The sequence below is a fragment of the Giraffa tippelskirchi genome, chromosome Y, assembly GCF_054371585.1.
Source record: "Giraffa tippelskirchi isolate mGirTip1 chromosome Y, T2T-mGirTip1v1.2.pri, whole genome shotgun sequence".
NCBI classification, from domain to species: domain Eukaryota; kingdom Metazoa; phylum Chordata; class Mammalia; order Artiodactyla; family Giraffidae; genus Giraffa; species Giraffa tippelskirchi.
Window position 1 is genome coordinate 26,364,767 of NC_137290.1, and position 20,097 is coordinate 26,384,863.

General features: G+C 45.0%; 1 long non-coding RNA gene across 1 annotated transcript; it reads right to left on the reverse strand.

Moving 5' to 3' along the window:
• Nucleotides 1-1,096: 1,096 nt before the first annotated feature.
• LOC145537811 (uncharacterized) lies at nucleotides 1,097-19,716 on the reverse strand. The gene is made up of 6 exons (XR_014076433.1): nucleotides 19,638-19,716; nucleotides 15,446-15,582; nucleotides 11,081-11,453; nucleotides 8,935-9,120; nucleotides 2,330-2,415; nucleotides 1,097-2,085 (listed from the first exon to the last, which is right to left on the reverse strand). It is a non-coding gene; the product is annotated as an uncharacterized LOC145537811 (long non-coding RNA).
• Between the last annotated feature and the right edge of the window lie 381 nt (nucleotides 19,717-20,097).

Below are 20,097 nucleotides of genomic sequence, written 5' to 3' on the forward strand. Positions count from 1 at the left end.
ATCAGTCCTTCCAATGTACGCCCAGGACTGATCTGCTTTAGGATGGACTGGTTGGATCTCCTTGCAGTCCAAGGGACTCTCAAGAGTCTTCTCCAACACTAAAGTTCAAAATCATAAGTTCTTCTGCACTCAGCCCTCTTTTTACACCAAGTCTCACATCCATACATGACCACAGGAAAAACCATAGCCTTGACTAGATGGACCTTTGTCGACAAAGTGATGTCCTGCTTTTTAATATGCAGTTTAGCTTGATCATAACTTTCCTTCCAAGGAGTAAGCGTCTTTTAATTTCATGGCTGCAATCAGCATCTGCAGTGATTTTGGAGCCCAGAAAAAGAAAGTTAGCCACTGTTTCCACTCTCCCCATCCATTTGCCATCAAGAGACGGGCCCGGATGGCGTGATTTTGGTTTTCTGAATGTTGAGCCTCAAGTCACCTTTTTCACTCTTCTCTTTCACTTTCGTCAGGAGGCTCTTTAGTTCCTTTTCACTTTCTGCCGTACCATATGTTAAAGCTTTGAGCAGGAGTTTGGCCTAAAAAAAAATAAAACTGAAACATCCAAAAAGCAGCTTAATTTCATCACTGATGTGAAGTTTTGGGTGAGGGCCATAATCATTCACCTGAAATCCCAAAGCCTAAGCATTCTGGAAACCATAAGGAATTTGGGGTGAAGGGGAGGAGGAGTATATTTGGGGCCAAATTCATTTGGAGAGAAGAAAATATACATCCAAACTGAACTGACAGAAGGCCACTGACAGTGTTTAAACATCACCGCGGTTATAAACTGGGATGACTTTTGCCCACTTCCTCTGTTTACGACACTGCAGTGCCTGAAGGCATTCTGGGTTGCTTCTGGCGTCCAGAGGGTAGAGAGTGGGAATTCTGCTCAACCTCCCAGACGGACAGGACAGCCCTCACCACAGCAAAACATCTGGCGCCAATGGCAGTAACTTCAAGGCTGAGAAATCGTGATTTATCAAACACAGTGGGAACAACTGTAGTGTATCACTGCAGAAATGATGTATCTAATTGTGGAAGAGGGCTGCATTTTACCTCGTTAAAATCTGGACTGTTCTGACACCTATCAAGACACAAGTTTTCTGGTAACTGCACATCAATTTAATGAACAAAAAAGAATGAAGCAGGGGGACAGGTCAGGGTGAGGGAGAGGAGGTTTTTCAAAAACCAGCATTTGGACTTTGTGTTTGACATCCCAGTGTAATCATGAAGATGGTCACATAGCAAAAATCCCTAGAGAGATTCACGGATTACCCTCAGGACTCCTTGAAATCTTTACATGCACACAGCGCTCTTGGGACTTCCCTGGAAGTCCAGGGGTTAAGACTCCATGCTCCCAATGCAGAGGACACAGGTTCAATCCCTGGTCAGAGCACTAGGATCCTATATGCCGCTCAGGGTGGCCAAAAAGGAAAAAACAGCTGAAGCACACGGTTCCCTGTTTAAGGCCCATCAGGCATCTTCCTGGAGTAGTCCCCCTCTTTTTCTGGGTGCCAGCCTCACTCTGACTGTCCTCTCACATCAATGGCTCCACTCGGGGTTCCCCTCACTTCTCCATCACGACTTTTCAATGATCTCAACAAGTCCTGCTATTTGTCATTTCCCCTAGAGACACGTTTGCAGCTGGCTTGCACTGACATTATCCCAGGAAGAAAATTCAAGGAGGCTTTAAAAAAATAAGTGGTCACTTCGTAATTGGACATTTCAATGTGTTAACCACTCTATTCTCTAAGTAATCACCTAAATGGAGAAATCTTGGGATACTACCTCTCGAACACCAAGATCACTGGAATAAAGAAGTCCCAACTTCAGGAGACGACAGAGGAGCCAATTTGACATGGGACCAAAATAACTGGTTTCTGGTTTCACCCGTGGGTCAACAGGTCCTGCTGTGGCTTCAGCTGTTTGATTAGAAGTGAGGTGATCACACAGAGCAGGGCGTGTCTCCACAGCACCAGCTTCCTGGCCAAGTTAAGAAATACCCTCAACACCACCACCAAGGCACACTGAGCCTGGTGACTGGAGCCAGAACCTGAGAGGGGTTTCTAGAGAATTTCTTCAGGGTTCCTCCACAGCAGCCCAGAAAAAAAGAAAAAAAAAAAAAAAAAAAACTTGAGAAAGCAGGGAATGAAGATTGGGAAGGAGGTTCAAGAAAGAGGAGACACATGTTTACGTAGAGCTGGTTCACACTGTTATTCAGGGGAAACTAACACAACATTGTAAAGCAATTTACTCCAATTCTTAAAAACTTAAATACATGAAACATATACCAGCCACACAAAAAACAAGAATGACATGTGTCATCTCTTACCTGAGCTATGGTGCTTCCAGTAGTGTTCTTAGAATGGTTAGATTATTATGTATTTCCATCATCATGCCTTTTATTACATCTATCATCTGAAAGAAAAAAAGAGAAACAATTCGGGTTATGAACTTCCTTGAGACTTTTTCTAGCTTACATATATCTAAAATGTATCTGTACACAGCTATGAAACATTGAAAAACACAAAAAGGCAACCTTCCCCTTGGGATAAAAATTTGAAAATGAAGCAACTGTCAAGCAATTAATCTTTAAAAAGGAATTAACCTCCAAAAGGAATTAAGCTTCTGCGGCTCAATATATAAAAACAAATAAACAAAAACGAACAAATCTTCCAATCAAAATTGATGGGGGATCTAAATTGACATTTCTGCAGGGAAAACATACAGATGGCCAACAAACACATGAAAAGATGCTCAACATCACTAATTGTTAGAGAAATGCAAATAAAAACTACATGAGATATCAACCTCACCCCAGTCAGATGGCCATCATCAAATAATCTCAAACCACCAACGCTGGAAACAGTGTGGAGAAAATGGAACCCTCCTACACTGTTGATGGGAATGTAATTTGGTACAGCCACTAAGAAGAACTCTAAAAAACTAAAAATAGAGCTACCATGTCACCCAGCAATCCTACTCCTAGGCATGTATCTGGAGAAAAACATAATTCAAAGGGATGCATGCACCCCAGTGTTCACTGTAGCAATATTTACAATAGCCAGACATAGACAAAACCTAAAATATCTATTGACAGAGGAATGGATACCGAAGATGTACATATATACAACAGAGGACTTCTCCCCCATTAAAAAGGCATGAAATAGTGCCATTTGCAGAGATGCAGGTGAACCTAGAAACTATCAAACAGAGTGAAATAAGACAGAAAGAGAAAAATATTGTCCAACATTGCTTACATGTGGAATCTGAAAAGATGGCAGAGATGAACTTACTGGGAAAGCAGAAACAGAGTCACAGATGTAGTAAACCAATTTACGGCTGCCAAAGGAGGGGATGGGGGAGTGGGGAGATACAAACTGGGACACTGGGACTGACATATGTACACAGTGAACATCTACACTACATTGCATACAATAGATAACTCATGAGAACCTACTGTTCAGCACAGGGAACTCTCATCAATGCTCTGTGGTGACCTAAGTGGGCACATACCTGCTTGAGCCCTCCCACATCACAGAAGGGACAGGAGGGGACAGGAGACCAAACCACATCTCAGATCTGGCCCAGTCACTACCAAGACACCCCTGTGCTATGCAGTTTGCTCCAATTCAGCAAGAAAATAGGACAAAGAGCACCCTTGTACCCGATGCCCGAGATTTGTTCCTGCGAATATATCTTATCCTCCACAACTCTCTCTGAGTCCCATGCATAAAACAAGGATAAAAACATGCCCCCTTGTAGGGTGTGTACAAGGATCAAATGAGAAAAAGTGGCGACTGTCGTTCAGTACCTGCTGAGGAGTTCATAAAGAAATACCTGTTTTCTTATTTTCACAAAAGAATGAATTCTCATGAACATATAATCATAAAGATGCTACCAACCCCAAAAGAGTAACCTCCAATTCACCCCCAAAATAGGCGGATAATGAATAAAGTATCTGTTGAAATATTGGTTCTCCCCCTTGTTGCAGAGACCACAGGGGGAGGCTGCCAGCAAAAACACTTTGGGCTTTATGGTCAGTCATACTGCAGGGGCCTCCCTACACACGTCCATTTAAAATATACAAACAAAGTTGCTCTATGAGAAAACTTTAGAAAGTGGATGAAAGTCAATACTTTACTAATGCCATAGTTACATTTCATTTCAAAGAAATCATCAGTCTGTGGTCTGACCTTCATTCTCACTTCCAAATATAGCAAGGAACTCAACATTAATAAGAACAGCCCTTCTGCCGAAACAGAGAAATCTGGGTCTACAACTCTGGGTCACCTCAGACATGAGCAAGTTCACCAGCTCCAAAACTGTGTCGCTGTATTCATTTTCTTAACTGCAATGACAATGCCTATCAGAAAGTTCATTCCTCAATTTTGTTCCACAAGTAAAGGGGAGAACTATAAGAGATGGAATAAAAATGGCTACAGGACTGGAGAACACTGGCTTGGTGTGAACGCTAGCCAGAGTTACGTGGCAGCCTCAGTTTTCTCATCTGTAAATAGATGACTTGGACCAAATCGATGAAGGGTGATACAAGAAGTCCAACCAATGGCAAGCAAATAAGAAGCCCTCTGGGGGGACATCCCTGGTGGTCCATTGGCTAAGATTCTGCACCTCCAATAGTTAGATTATTATATATTTCCATCATCATGCCTATTATTGCATCTATCATCTGAAAGACAAAAAGAGAAACAATTCGGGTTATGAACTTCCTTGAGACTTTTTCTAGCTTACATATATCTAAAATGTATCTGTACACAGCGAATGAAACATTAAAAAAAAAAACCCAAAAAGGCAACCTTCCCCTTGGGATAAAAATTTGAAAATGAAGCAATCATCAAGGAATTAACCTCCAAAAGGAATTAAGCTTGTGTGGCTCAATATATAAAAACAAATAAGCAAAAACAAACAAATATTCCAACCAAAAATAGGGGGGTTCTAAATTGACCTTTCTGCAAGGAAAACTTACAGATGGCCAACAAACACATGAAAAGATGCTCAACATCACTAATTGTTAGAGAAATGCAAATCAAAACTACATGAGGTGTCAACCTCACCTCAGTCAGATGGCCATCATCAAATAATCTCAAACCACCAATGCTGGAAACAGTGTGGAGAAAATGGAACCCTCCTACACTGTTGATGGGAATGTAAATTGGTACAGCCACTAAGAAGAACTCTAAGGATGTTCCTTAAAAAACTAAAAATAGAGCTACCATGTCACCCAGCAATCCTACTCCTAGGCATGTATCTGGAGAAAAACATAATTCAAAGGGATGCATGCACCCCAGTGTTCACTGTAGCAATATTTACAATAGCCAGACATAGACAAAACCTAAAATATCTATTGACAGAGGAATGGATATCGAAGATGTACATATATACAACGGAGGACTTCTCACCCATTAGAAAGCCATGAAACAGTGCCATGTGCAGAGATGTAGGTGAACCTAGAAACTGTCAAACAGAGTGAAATAAGACAGAAAGAGAAAAATATTGTCCAACATTGCTTACATGTGGAATCTGAAAAGATGGCAGAGATGAACTTACTGGGAAAGCAGAAACAGAGTCACAGATGTAGCAAACCAACTTATTGCTACCAAAGGAGGGGATGGGGGAGTGGGGAGATTCAAACTGGGACACTGGGACTGACATACATACATAGTGTACATATACACTACATTGTATACAATAGATAACTCATGAGAACCTACTGTTCAGCACAGGGAACTCTCGTCAATGCTCTGTGGTGACCTAAGTGGGCACATACCTGCTGAGCCCTCCCACATCACAGCAGGGACAGGAGGGGACAGGAGACCAAACCAGGTCTCAGATCTGGCCCAGTCACTGCCAAGACACCCCTGTGCTATGCAGTTTGCTCCAATTCAGCAAGAAAATAGGACAAAGAGCACCCTTGTACCTGATGCCTGAGATTTGTTCCTGCAATTATATCTTATCCTCCACAACTCTCTCTGAGTCCCATGCATAAAACAAGGATAAAAACATGCCCCCTTGTAGGGTGTGTACAAGGATCAAATGAGAAAACTGGCGACTGTCGTTCAGTACCTGGTGAGGAGTTCATAAAACTACTACAATATCGTAAAGTAAAAAAAAATAAAAAAAATAAAACCAGCTTGAACATCTGGAGAAAATAAAAATAAAAAATAAAACAAGAAATACCTGTTTTCTTATTTTCACAAAAGAAGGAATTCTCGTGAACATGTAATCATAAAGATGCTACCAACCCCAAAAGAGTAACCTCCAATTCACCCCCAAAATAGGCGGATAATGAATAAAGTATCTGTTGAAATATTGGTTCTCCCCCTTGTTGCAGAGACCACAGGGGGAGGCTGCCAGCAAAAACACTTTGGGCTTTATGGTCAGTCATACTGCAGGGGCCTCCCTACTCACGTCCATTTAAAATATACAAACAAAGTTGCTCTATGAGAAAACTTTAGAAAGTGGATGAAAGTCAATACTTTACTAATGCCATAGTTACATTTCATTTCAAAGAAATCATCAGTCTGTGGTCTGACCTTCATTCTCACTTCCAAATATAGCAAGGAACTCAACATTAATAAGAACAGCCCTTCTGCCGAAACAGAGAAATCTGGGTCTACAACTCTGGGTCACCTCAGACATGAGCAAGTTCACCAGCTCCAAAACTGTGTCGCTGTATTCATTTTCTTAACTGCAATGACAATGCCTATCAGAAAGTTCATTCCTCAATTTTGTTCCACAAGTAAAGGGGAGAACTATAAGAGATGGAATAAAAATGGCTACAGGACTGGAGAACACTGGCTTGGTGTGAACGCTAGCCAGAGTTACGTGGCAGCCTCAGTTTTCTCATCTCTAAATAGATGACTTGGACCAAATCGATGAAGGGCGATACAAGAAGTCCAACCAATGGCAAGCAAACAAGAAGCCATCTGGAGGGACTTCCCTGGTGGTCCATTGGGCTAAGAATCGGCACCTCCAATGCAGAGGGCTGGGTTTGATTCCTGGTCAGAGAACTAGATCCCACATGTGAACTAAGAATTTGCACATCTGGAACAGCCAGATAGATAAGTTTTTTTTTTTTTTTTTTTTTCTTTTTAAGCCATTTGGGCAATACCAAACATCTGAAATCAGTTAATTTTAAAAATTACCCTCTTTCAGTTCCCTTGTAATTCTACAACAGCTCTTGTTAGGGAGATAGGCTCCAAGTGGTATCATTAATTCCTTTGTTAATATAATTTTATTTATGCATTTATTTTTGGCTGTGCTGGGTCTTTGTTGCTTCACAAGTTTTCATCTAGTTACAGTGAATGAGGGATACTCTCTAGTTGCAGATCCCAGGCTTCTCAATGTGGTGGCTTCCCTTGTTGTAGAGCATGGGCTCTAGTCACAGGTTTCAGTAGTTGCAGTTCCCAGGCTCTAGAGCACAAGCTCAGGAGTTGTGGTGCACGGGTTTAGTTGCTCCAGGGCATGTGGGATCTTCCCCAATCTGGGATGGAACTCATGTCTCCTACATTGGCTGGAGGATTCTTACTGACAAGCCACCAGGGAAGCATGCATTAATTCTTTAACACTTTCATGCTAATCACTGTTTTTAACAGAATGATGATGGACTTGGGCTTCAAGCCTTGAAGAACAGGATCTGGTGAGTTTAGACTTAATTTTACTTCTGTTAAGTCACTATCAATAAAAATATGAAGCCAATCCTAGTTCAAGGTGATGAACAGGTAAGATAAAAACCTTGAGAATGCAACCATACCTACGAGTTGAACCCTTCCTGTTCTGAAACTCAGCAACTCGATAAAAATTCTTGTTTTATTCAAAATGGGGGAAGAGAAATACTAAATAAAAGACGTAACCCCAAGGCTTGGATTTTATCTCTTTAGCCACAATGACTCTTAAGCGGGGTTGCTTTAAAAAGCCACATGTAAGAACAATCAGTTTGTGGACACAGGACAGCTGTGGTCAACAGGCCTGGTGTGAATTCACAAGTAAGCTCAAAGCCAGGTCACGAGGATATTCTAGATCCTGGCTGCTACCATTCAAATGCCAATTAGACATTCATGGATTACGTGACCCTGGACAAGCCGTGTGACCTGGCCAGATCTCAGTGCACTCATTTATAAAAATGGGTGTGATGATGTCCCTGGAAGCCCAGTGGTTGAGACTTTTCCTTCCAATATGGGGGTATGGGTTTGATTCCCTAGTCAGGGAGAAAGATTCCACATGCCTCGTAGTCAAAAAACCAAAACATTTTAAAAGAAGGAAAATAAAACTATATTACAACAAATTCAATAAAGCCTTTAAAAACTGTACGTATTAAAAAAAAATGTTACTGATAAGAAGCCCAATGAGAAGTTAGACAGCAACCTGCTTTCATTCTACAAGTATGTGTCAATTACTGTTCTAGGCCCCAGCAGAGTGCAGAAGGGACTCCCCAGAGAGCTGCAATTCTGGTGGTGATTTTCACTCCCTGGGTTCTACAGACGTGAACCTGAACATCACTCCAGAGCACTCTCATCTGACAGCAAGGAGATCTGCAAGCTTTACTTGCCCAAATTCAACATGAGCATAAAAGCATTTGGCAAGTTAAGAGAGAAGTAGAGAGGAGGGCTGGAGTGGTAGATGGGACACACTGGGAATCTGGGATTAGCAGATGCAAACTATTATACATAGAATAAACAACAAGGTCCTCCTGTATAGCACAGGGAACTACAAACAATATCCCGTGATAAACCATGATGGAAAGGAATATGAAGATGTATACGTGTATATAACTGAATCGTTTTCTTATACAGTAGAAATTGATACAACATAGTACATCACCTATACTTCAATAAAATACATCCACCACTTCCTGGTCCCGTTTAATTCCTGGAAAGATCCAAGGCTGGTCCTCTCCTATCCAGCCACGGCACTCACTTTGCTCGTGTACTTGGCAAGGTCTGCGGCGACATCAGCTGAAGCGGTGGCGATGCGCAGGCCTGACCGAAGATGCAAGGGTGCTCGTGGACACTGAGCTGGTGACCAGGGGCGATGACTAGGTGCTGGTCACCAGGGTGACGGTGGAGGTGGTTGGGTTCCGTCTGATCTCTTTCTGCTGGACAGCTGGAAAAGCAAAGGCTCTTGGTCACCCCACTGCCTGGGCAGGGCTGTCCCACCTGGAAGCTGTGGTGGGAGCAGGACCCAATCCACACTGTTCGAGTTTCTCTGCTTTCAAGGGACAAAGATTCTCCCATTGGCCATACTTGAGCAAGGCTCCATGGAGCCCTTTCTCAGCAAGGCCTCCACCTGGGTCTTTAAGGACTTACACAGTTTCCAACAGCTCAAGGCTGCATCCCTAGGATGACCCCCACCCCTTTAAAGTCCCCGCCTAAGAAAACTCAAGGCTGCCAATAGAATTGCCTATTTGCTCCAGTCAACACATAATGATAGGGCCCCATGCCCAGTCTCTATGGAGGGCAGAGGCCTACCTTTAAGAAGTATCAGAGTTAGCAAACCCAGACATTTCACATGGACCAACACCCCCTCCCCACCTTCTGTAAAATTGTCGTTTTCTGACTCTATAGAGTTCCCATGATTCCCCCTCCCTATTCTCAAATTTGCCCTTTAAAACCCCAGTCCCCTGTGTACACATTGGAGTTGACTTCACTTTATGCTGGACATTTTTATCCTACTGCAATAGTAAATAGCAGATTAAGATCTATCCTAAGTACTTCAACTAGCGGCCAGTTTCGTTTATCTTTAACAAGACAATCTGGGAATTAGGAACCATACCATCAATGAGCTCCTTCTTGCCAGCTCCCAAGTTCCTCTTGAAGGCTCATTATACTTAGGGCTATGAAGTCAGGAGCCTGGAACAGGCCATCCCAACCTGTAAGATCCCAGACTCGGTTCTGCCCTAGCAACTCTTCAGACAGCAGGATGAATCCGGCTGTACTCCCATACTCTGTGTCCAATCTTTTGGTCTTCCTCCATCCCAGTCTTTGAAGAGTTTCACTGGGGGCCAGTTCAAGATATGCCTATTCTTTCATTTCGCAACCTGCTGTAACTCTTAAGAGTTCTACTCACCACAGTGCACTCAGTTATGTAAGAGTTTTGATCAAGGAGCACAATAATGAAGGATCTCAATGCAGGTTTTCCCATGAAACAAGACCTGTACCAGGTCTCATGAGAGATGGACAAACCAGTACCCATCAGATCAGCACTTTGTTCTGCTTTGCATCAGCCCAGAGGGAGCCTCATGCTGGGAGCTGTCATTCTGCTCTTCAGCAATGGTTCCTCTTCTTGCACTGGGGGGACTAATCCCTAGTTATTAAGGTATCCTTTACTATGCACTTCTCATACTGTACTCTTTCAAAAAAAAATGTCAAGGGGTTCACGGGCATGCACAAGGAAAGTTATACAAAGGCATTCATTGTAGCACTGATTACAACAGGTAAAAACTGGAGGTAACCTAAATGTCTATCTGTAGGCGAATACTTTACTAGATAAACTGTAGAATGTTACCCAGCAGTCCAAAAGAAAAAAGGAGAGCCACATGCATTGACATGGATGGACCTCCAAAACATGCTGATGGGTGGGGGGAGAAAAAGGCAAGGAAGGTACCATTTTTATGTTTTCAAAAATAGAAAAGTAAATAATACTTTTATGAAGACAGATAGATATACACACACACACACACACACACACACACACAAATATATGTACACATACATGGATTAGAAAAAGATCTTATGGTTAACAATACCTCTGAGAAAGGGTAGAGAATGAAATATAAAGTCAATCAAGACAAGAGATTTTGTGTGTCTAGACATTCATTTCCCCCCGTGCTAAGAAAATATGTATGTAGTGTTTATAAAATTAAAAAAAAAGAAAAAAAAAATACAAAGGCAAGCTGCAAAGTAATTTTTAAAAATAATGCCAAATGGAATGTGTCCAGCCTCCAGGATACAGCGTCCAGGCAACCAAGGAGAACTATACAAATAATACAAAGACTATTTTTCTCCTGTCCATGTGGCAAAAAAGGAGCTGGTGGCATGGAGTGCAGAGTGAGGAGGCTCTGTACCTTTCACAGCCTGTCTGTTCTGGTATCTTGTCCACTGGGAAGACTGAGGCTGCTGCTCCTGGCTTTGCCACTGCTGCTGCTGGCGCCGCATCTTCTGCATGTGCCACTTTTGGGAGGACGTTTGAAACTTACTTGATGAGTTCCACACAACCTGTTGCATGGCCAGGGCAGTCTCCTTCGGTAAAACTGGCCTCTGCTTTTTCACCGGGTTTCTCATGCTGCTGGTGGCGGTGGTGGTGGTGGCTGGGCCGTGACCGTGCAGATGGTGCTGTTGGTGGCCGTGACCCCAGCCGTGGGAGTTTGGGAGGATGAGCAGGTGAGGACCGGCATTTCCGGGGGAGACCGGCTGCCCGCTGTTGTGGATGGTGGAGCTCTACCTAGGATGAGAGCCAACACATGAAAAAACAAAACAGAAAGTAGATGGGACTCAGGCTGACCTGCAAGGTCTCCAGGCCAGTGAGTTCTAGGTGACCATCCCAGGCTGCCATGCCAAGGGCCTCCCCGTGAATGGGCACATTCACACTTTATATGCTTAGGCCACCACTACAGCATGTGCTAGCTTCAAACATCAGGCTCCTTGGGTTACTCAAATGTGGGTTTGCTCACATGTGAGATACTTGTCAAGCCCTCTGGTGGACTGAGGCCAACATGACCCAGCCCCTGGCCTGGAGTGGCCAACCTGCTAGTTGATGACCCACTGGATGAACAGAATCACTGCAAGTACCTTGTTTTACAAAGTTAGAGTTCAGTAAGCACTTTGAGAAAGACTTAGCCAAAGTCCCTCAGGGCATTAACAGGAATCCTTCTCTTGGACAGGAAACCTACAGAGCATGTACCCCAAGGAACCAGACAGTCTCCCAATGGCCAAAGCACTGAATAACAATGAATCACCCAGAACGAAGAGTATTCTCTTTCATCTCTTCTAATTCCTTCTGGAAGAGTCTCAGTGTGGTCCTGGCAGCCTTGACACCTACCACTCAAGGGAACTCCACACCAAGGACAGAACCATCCCCAGCACAATGGTATTTATGGAGAATTTAGAAGCCTTGCTTTTGTTTTGACTGCAGTTATCCATTTTGCATCTTTTATGCACAGCACAAAATACTGTTTTACCTACAGTGTGGTAGTCAAGTTTAAGTCCAAAATTGAATTCAATTTTTTTTTTAAGAGCTGCTGCTTCAGATAAAAAAATATACTATGGCAATAATTGTACGAGCAGGTCTTGGGAATGACAAAAATAATGACCACGAGTGACTAGAGTTTGAAAAACGCTGCCTTTTGGGGTGCATCTACTGGGAGGAACTGGGTTATGAGGGTGGAGGGCAGGATTTCAACAGGCAGCAGGGAAAATTTGGAAGAGAACAGTTTTAGCCAAGACATGCCCAGGAATAGGCAGAATTTTGGTGAGGGAGGACAGGCAGTGAGAAGGGCTGGCCAGAAGGCAGGTTAGAGGCAGAAGCACTGAGCAGCGGACAGGGGGTGACTACATGAATATTCATCTGTAAGGGGAAGGGGGTCCGTTACGACTGCAGGGGCCCCAGGCACTGGAGAGATGAACATGCATCCCCAGAGAGGATTCCCTCGGGTTCACACAAAAAACACGGGTGCAAGTCAGCATCCTTGATCTCAGACGATGTGCCTGGACATCAAATAATAAGTAGTGACAGTGAAGTTGCTCAGTCGGGTCCAACTCTTTTGCAACCTCATGGTCTGTATCCCGTCAGGCTCCTCTGTCCATGGGATTTCCCAGGCAAAAGCACTGGAGTGGGTTGCCATTTCCTTCCCCAGGGGTTCTTCCCGACCCAGGGAAAGAAACCTGGGCCTCCAGGATTGCACGCAGATTCTTTATTATCTGAGCCACCAAGGAAGCCCTTAATGACAACACCTTTTGTAGGGGCTCAGCATGCTTCCACTGCATGACTTCATGCCTGTCATTTTTAGATTTCTGTCACCCAGAAAAGACATAAGTTCTTGATTATTCTAGGGGAAATGTTCAGTTAACTGTGGCTCTGGGAAAACCAAGGGGTGTGAAAAGAAAACAGTGCTGACAGGCTGATTTTTCTGCCTTGGGGTGGGGATGTCTTGGTGGTTACACAACTGCCCGGCCCTCTTGCTTCTCTGGGGAAGAATTCAGCCAAAGTCCTGGGCCAGAACCCAAGGTGGGGCTGGGAGAAGATCTTTACCTAGAGTGAGGAGCCCCCATCCTTGCCCAGGACAACCTTTCGAATATCTGTCACAGCCACTGCCCCTTCCCCTTGCAGGGGCAGAAGTGGCTTTGAGCTTGGCCCTTCTAAAAGGTAAAGATCCCTCAGGCAAGGCTTCTAACCTGCAAAATCAACTTCAGTTCCTCTCTTTACTGCCATTTGATTAAAAAATATACTGTCCTTGTGGATTAGCTAGCCTGATACCTCCTTGGGCAAAAGGCAAACACAAAAAGGTCCTTTCTAACTCTCATCTCATGAAAGCAAACAGCTGGCTTTGTAGAGTGGTTACTGCTCTGAAAGAGTCCCATTGGAGCTCTTTTCCGAACGAAGAAACAAACAAACAAACAAACAACAACAACATCAAAAGAGGACTATGCAATCTGAAAACATTCCAGGCTTGACACACTCTTGGGGGGTTTTCTTTTAGACACAAAACATTTTAATTTCTAAAGGATATGGATGGTTTACTGAGTGGGGATGGGGAGGGAGAGGAAAGGCCATGGAAATTTCCATTTGTCCTAAAAATTTGGGAGTATATAATCACCTGTATTCTCAAAAAAGAAGTGAATTTCTTAAATGTCTACACTCCAAAAGCGACCTCACCCAACTAGCCTACTTATATCAGACCTAGGTCGCAGTCTTGTACATTAAAAAATGACTTTTTAAGAGAAGGCTGGAAATGACTGATATGACACAGGTAAGTGGAGTCAAGGTCCTGAAGGGAGCTCCCTTAGTGTCTGCTCTGGGATCTCTAGCTAGAAAAGCCATCTTTCGATCTGAGGATTCAGATTCTGTGTATAAGCTGCACTCCTAACTGAAGATCACTTGGAGGTCACCAAGCACTCTCCAAACACCCACCACGTAATAAACTCGTAAGTGAAAGCACACCTTTGAAATGATGCTCGACTGCAGAGTGACACAAACTCGACTCTTCAAGACCGAAACCATCCTCAGGTGGCTCTGGATTTCAACCTCTGCGAAGTTCCTCTAACTGACTTATTCTTTCAGAATCATCCTTTGTGTAAAAGTCCCACCACACTCAGAGGATCCTCGAGAAACGTCCTTCAGACATCAGTGAGAGGAAAATCTCAGCTTCATTTTATCAACTGGAGTGCTTTCTATTTAGGGGGGAATCATGAGCTCTTTTAAAGCACTCATATGTTTTTCCCTTTTCACTTTGACTGCCAGGAAGCTCAGGGCCAAAATGGAAGCCAGACTTTGCTAATTCTGAAGACTGATATACTTATTTCTGTATACAAACTTTCCCCAAATCTCTCACTCTTATATTTCCATCTTTCTCACTGTCTTGATTTCCATTTTATCAGCATATATGAAATTCTTTCTGGAAACAGTGAAAAAACCTACAACCAAACAAACGATCTACTTCAGAAACAGAGGAATAGTATAAATGTATCATTCATAGGAACACTGCCATCTGAGACCCAACAATTCCACAAACTTCATGGAATAAATGCTACTCCAGTTGCTTTCTATAGCATCAGAAGTGGTCCCTCAAACCCCAATCCACGCAGAATTGGATGTTTCAGAGGCCATTCATAAATTTAAGGGATGGGGTGGTGATCCATCCTTCCTGACTGACTCAGGGGCTCCTCTCTCTTCCTGCCGTTTATCACTGAGAGATCTTCCATCCTCTTTCAATGAACTGCAGGAACTGAGGTTCCAGAACCGTTCACAATGATACAAACACAGAGGAAAAAAGCTCAAAACCCATCCCTCGCCCTGCTTTAAGGAGTCAGACTAAGAAAACCCCAGGGGACACAGAGCTAAGAAGATGGCTCCTGTCAGAAGCTGTGTGCTGTCTGTTTTGTCACTAAGGGGTGTCCAGCTCTTTTGTGACCCCATGGACTATATAGCCCACCAGACTCCTCTGTCCATGGAATTCTCCAGGCAAGACTTCTGGGTAGGTTGCCATTTCCTTCTTCAGGAGATCTTCCCGACCCAAGGATCAAATTTGCGTCTCCTGCATTGACAGGTGGATTCTTTACCACTGAGCCACATAATTAAACCTGGCTATCCCTTTATGTAACTCACAAAGTACAAGAGGTTTTATGGCTACAATCTCCAATTTGTCCTTAGGCCATGTTTCTCCTGGGCCCGTAGTTAATTCTTATCTTTTTTGGGCATATCATCACCCACTTACCACGCCAGCTGAGAAATTCGCTGACTGCTTCGCCAATGAGTCGAAAATCCTTCAAATCATTCCTGTGTTCCGCTGTGGGGTCTGCCAACATGCCTGGGGTGTGGCAGGTTTGAGAGAAGCCACTGCTGGTTCAGTCCCTAAGAGCAGCAAAAGGGGAACTGCTAAGACTCAGGCCGCAGTTCAAAACTAGGAGAGATTTAGCTTTGTCAAGACAAAGCTATACACACATACACACACACACACACACACACACACACACACATATCTATACCTTTATCTATATCTATATCTATATCTATCTATCTATATCTCCCCAAGATCTTAAATGAACTTTTTGGGAAGGCCAATATTACTTAATAACTTTCTGGCTGAATGATTCAGATCCTGTTGCTGAAAGGCTCTCCCTTAATCTAGCTCATCTTCCAAAATTCTTTCCGTACGTAATAAGACATGGGGTTCATACTTCTGAGGACACCTTGAGCCCATAAAATTGCAACTCTCATTTACTTAAAGATATTGCTCTCAGAAAGCTGTTGGTATCCTCACATTGGATGCAATTTTAAATATGAAGTCTGAAGTCACATAGGAACATGTCTGAACCACATGCACACTGGTCAACTAGCTGGATTTGGGATAACAGCTACCCACTTAATAGGTAAAATAGATGCACAGTGCACTGTCCGTAGATCATAATCAGGCTCTTCTGGCTAGCTGAACATTGAAATTATATGTTGTATACATCAAAGTCACTTCTCCATAATTCAGTATGTAATTTTTTCTTCATCACTTTAAACTTCTGGTACCAAATATTTCAATACAAATCAATGATGCAAATTTCTCCCCCTTCATGCCACAGTGGTTCAGCTTCCTGCCACCCCCTCCACATCATATCTCTCATTTCTTGCCCTCCTTTGTATTTTCGTAGTTGCCACATTAGAGAAAATGTAACTGGATAACAAGAACAGACTCAATATATTATGTTAATGCAGAGGTATTTTATAGGCTGTGTATTTTGTCAGCATTTCACCCAGTTGTCACAGAAACATGGCACACATGCTCCAGCACAAAACGTAAAACCAGCAGTATTATATATAGTGAGTAACTATCATCAAGAATACTCCTAGAAAATAATTTCTTAGCCTAAACACTGAGGGAAAACCACGTTACAAGAAAACAATAATTATCAATGTTGATAGGAAAACATAGGGTAAACAGTACATTTGAATTTTCCGTATTTAAAAAAGTGAGATCATGCCATCTGGTCCCACCAACTCATGGGAAATAGAAGTGGAAAAGGCAAAAGCAGGGACAGTTTTCCTCTTCTGTGGCTCTAAATTCACTGCAGATGGTGATGACAGCTATAAAATTAGAAGACGATTGCTCCCTGGAAGAAAAGCTCTCACAAATTTAGAAAGCATGTTACAAAGTGAAGACATAACTTGACCAATGGAGGCGCATAGAGTCACATCTATGGTCTTTCCAGTAGACATGTACAGATACGAGAACACCAAACTGATCTGCTGGAAATGACTTGTGAGTGTCCACTGGATTGCAAGGAGATCAAGCCAGTCAAACATAAAGGTAATCAACTCTGGTGCATTAGAGTCACTGACGTTGAAGCTGAGGCTCCCAAGATTTGACCACCTGAGCAAAGAACTGACTCACTAGAAAAGACCCTGATTCATAGGAAACAATGAAATGAGGAGGAGACTTGGGTGAGAGAGGAGGAGAAGGTTGTATAGCTTCACCCATTCAAAGGACATGATCTCAGGAAGACCCTAGGAGATGGTGAGGGACAGAGAGTCCTTGATCACAAAGAGTCAGACATGGCTTTGTGACTGAACAACAACAAGATTTCAGTTAATAAAACGGATTTCCAGGGTCACAGTGGGGTTCATAATGTTAGAGGAATAGGAGGCACAAACCACTTTCTCCCACACAAATCCATTAAAGGATCAACTGTGCATGGAATACCTACCAGAAAACAATTTGAAAACGATGTTGATGGACCCTAGAAACGGAGAAAGGTAAGCCAGTCTCTTACAAAGGAGGTAGGGCAAAATAAGAAACATAGAGAGAGGAAATGTTTTTAGAGATGGAGACCCATCTTGGAGAGGGAGTCATAAAGGAGGAGAAATTTGCACAAAATAGGAAGCTCTCTCTCATAGGTGTCAGTAGCGGAAGAAACAGAACCAGGGGGGAAGAGAACAGAAACACATATTATGACAGTAAATGTAATTACTAGCCAAGAAGTGGCTCAGATGCTCCTGTCCACCATCTTACGTGGGGCCTGGGAGAGAGGCCTGGGACGTATCAAACACACTATGGTTAGAATCTGGGTTTAGTGCCCTGAGGACAATCTGACAGAGCTAAGCTGACAAAGAAACCTAAACTCTGGTAACACTAGAGACAGAAATTGTAAAAAGGACCTTTCCTGCGAGAAGGCTCTAAGGCCACAGAGTGAACCATGGCACACTCACAGAAGAGAAGACTGTCCGCTAGAAAATACCAAAGGAGACGAGGCCGGCTAGCGTTTAAGACCCTTTCCTCCAGGTAGAGGGAGAGGAATGTGTATGACTGACTGCCAGAGGCAGAAGGAAATAGGCTGCAGGTATCTTGGCCCCAGAAACATCTACAAGCTCTAAGCTTGTTGACAGTTGCTAATGAGGAATTCCTGGGTTCATGGGTAGTTCACATAGGCCAGGGTCATAACAGCCTGGGGTCAGCTACCCTGAAGAGACATATGGCACACCTGAGACTTTGCCCTCTGGCACAGGCAGCAAACTGAGTGGCTGAGACCAGAGAGCTACATAAGATGCACGGCCCACCTGGACCTGTGTCTTGCCCACCACCCAGTCACTGGAGATTTTGGACCTGGGAAGAGAACAAAGCACGTAGTCAATTATGGTCAGTGCTCTTGCCGAGCACCTAAGTGCCTGATTGGCTTAGACCTGGGAAGTGCATGAAACGCAGGACCAACGTGGGAGAGTGCTCTCATGTAGCAATCGGAACAGCCGACCAGTTACACACACACAAAATTGTTAGGAACACACATTTTCAGATGCAGACTGCAGAAATCAGGGCTTCATGACACAAACACACCTGCAGACAAGTCCAGGGAAATTCAGAAACCCCCACCCTTCAGGTGGGCAGGCCTGCTTCTCAGAACTGAGCACACTCCTCACAGGCAGTCCTACACACACACACACACACACACACACACACACACACACACACACACTCTTCACAGGCAGTCCTACACACACACACACACACACACACACACACACACACACACACACCTTCCAGACAGGCACAAAGGCAGACCCACAGACTGAAATGACCCCTCACCCTCCTCAACACAACTTCCCTCTGGCGGACACCCAGGCCCATTCTCAGCCTCGCCCCGGCACCTCCCCCAGGGGCTGCCCCTCAAAACCGGGCGCCCCAAACGTGCTCCCAGCCCCCACCCGCAGCCACGCAGGTGCACAGAACCACCGGAGGTGCAAAAGCTGTTTCCCACGCCCCCTTCTCATCTGCAAGCCTCTGATGCATCTCAGCGCACCTGCAAACACGTCCAGAGGGTCCCCCCTGCTCCGTACCCCTCAAAGTGCCCCCCAGACTCCCCACAACATCCCCACGGCATCACTTCCCGTGTTCTACTCGGCCCATTAGCTCCCTGACCCCTGACACCCAGCTGGCTTCCCAGGTTGCGAGCAGCCCCCGTACCTCCTCCTCCTCCATCAAATCCCAAAGTCCCCGGGTCTGCCCCTTCCGCCCCCAAAACCTGGGGACCAGAACCAGCATCCTCCCTCCACCTGTCCTGGAGGGGGTCCCCGCCACTCCGCCCTCCAGACACCCCACTTTGAGGAGGGACCTACTCCTCTGTCCCCTCCAGGATTCGCTCCTTCCAGTGGCCCCAGAAATCCTGGGGCCCGGAGTTGCCCAAGGGCTCAAAGGAACCCAGTGACTAGATTGCTCTTAGGGGAGACTTGGATTCCTGCAGGGCCCCCGCCTCGCGCCCTGCGGTCTCGGGGCTCCCAGGGAGCAGCCCCCGCGCCCGCACCTCCTCCCGGGGCGCCCCCACTCTCCCCGCGGGGACCCCTTCCCGCGCCCTCCCGCGCCCCTCGCCCTGCGCAGAGCCCCCGCCCTGCTGGCTCAGACCCCGCGGAGCGGCGGCCGCAGGACTGACCTCGGGACCCGCTTCGGTCTGGGCCGCTGGGAAGGGCGGGCGGGCGGGCTAACTCCCCGGGCGTCCTTGGCGCCTGAGCAGAGCCGGCTCCGGAGATGTTCCGGGATGCGGTGCACAAATGCGCGCGCGAATGAACAGCGCTCAGCGGCTTGGAGTCACGCACAAGCCCCAAGCCCCGCCCCCCTCCGCATGCCAAAGGCCGAGTCAGGTTGTTCATACCGCATCTGACACCAGCACGGGCGTCAGAAGGGTCGCGGCAACTTGATTATTAGGGGCGGGGGGAGGGTCTGGGGCCTCTGTGTTTGGTTACTTAGAGAAACAGATTTAGGCAGAGAATGACCTTGTGCATGTCGTAAGACTAAGTCAGTCAGTCAGTTAAGTCACTCATTCACTCCAACTCTTTGAGACCCCGTGCACTGCAGAACGCCAGGCTTCCCTGTCCATCACCAGCTCCTGGAGC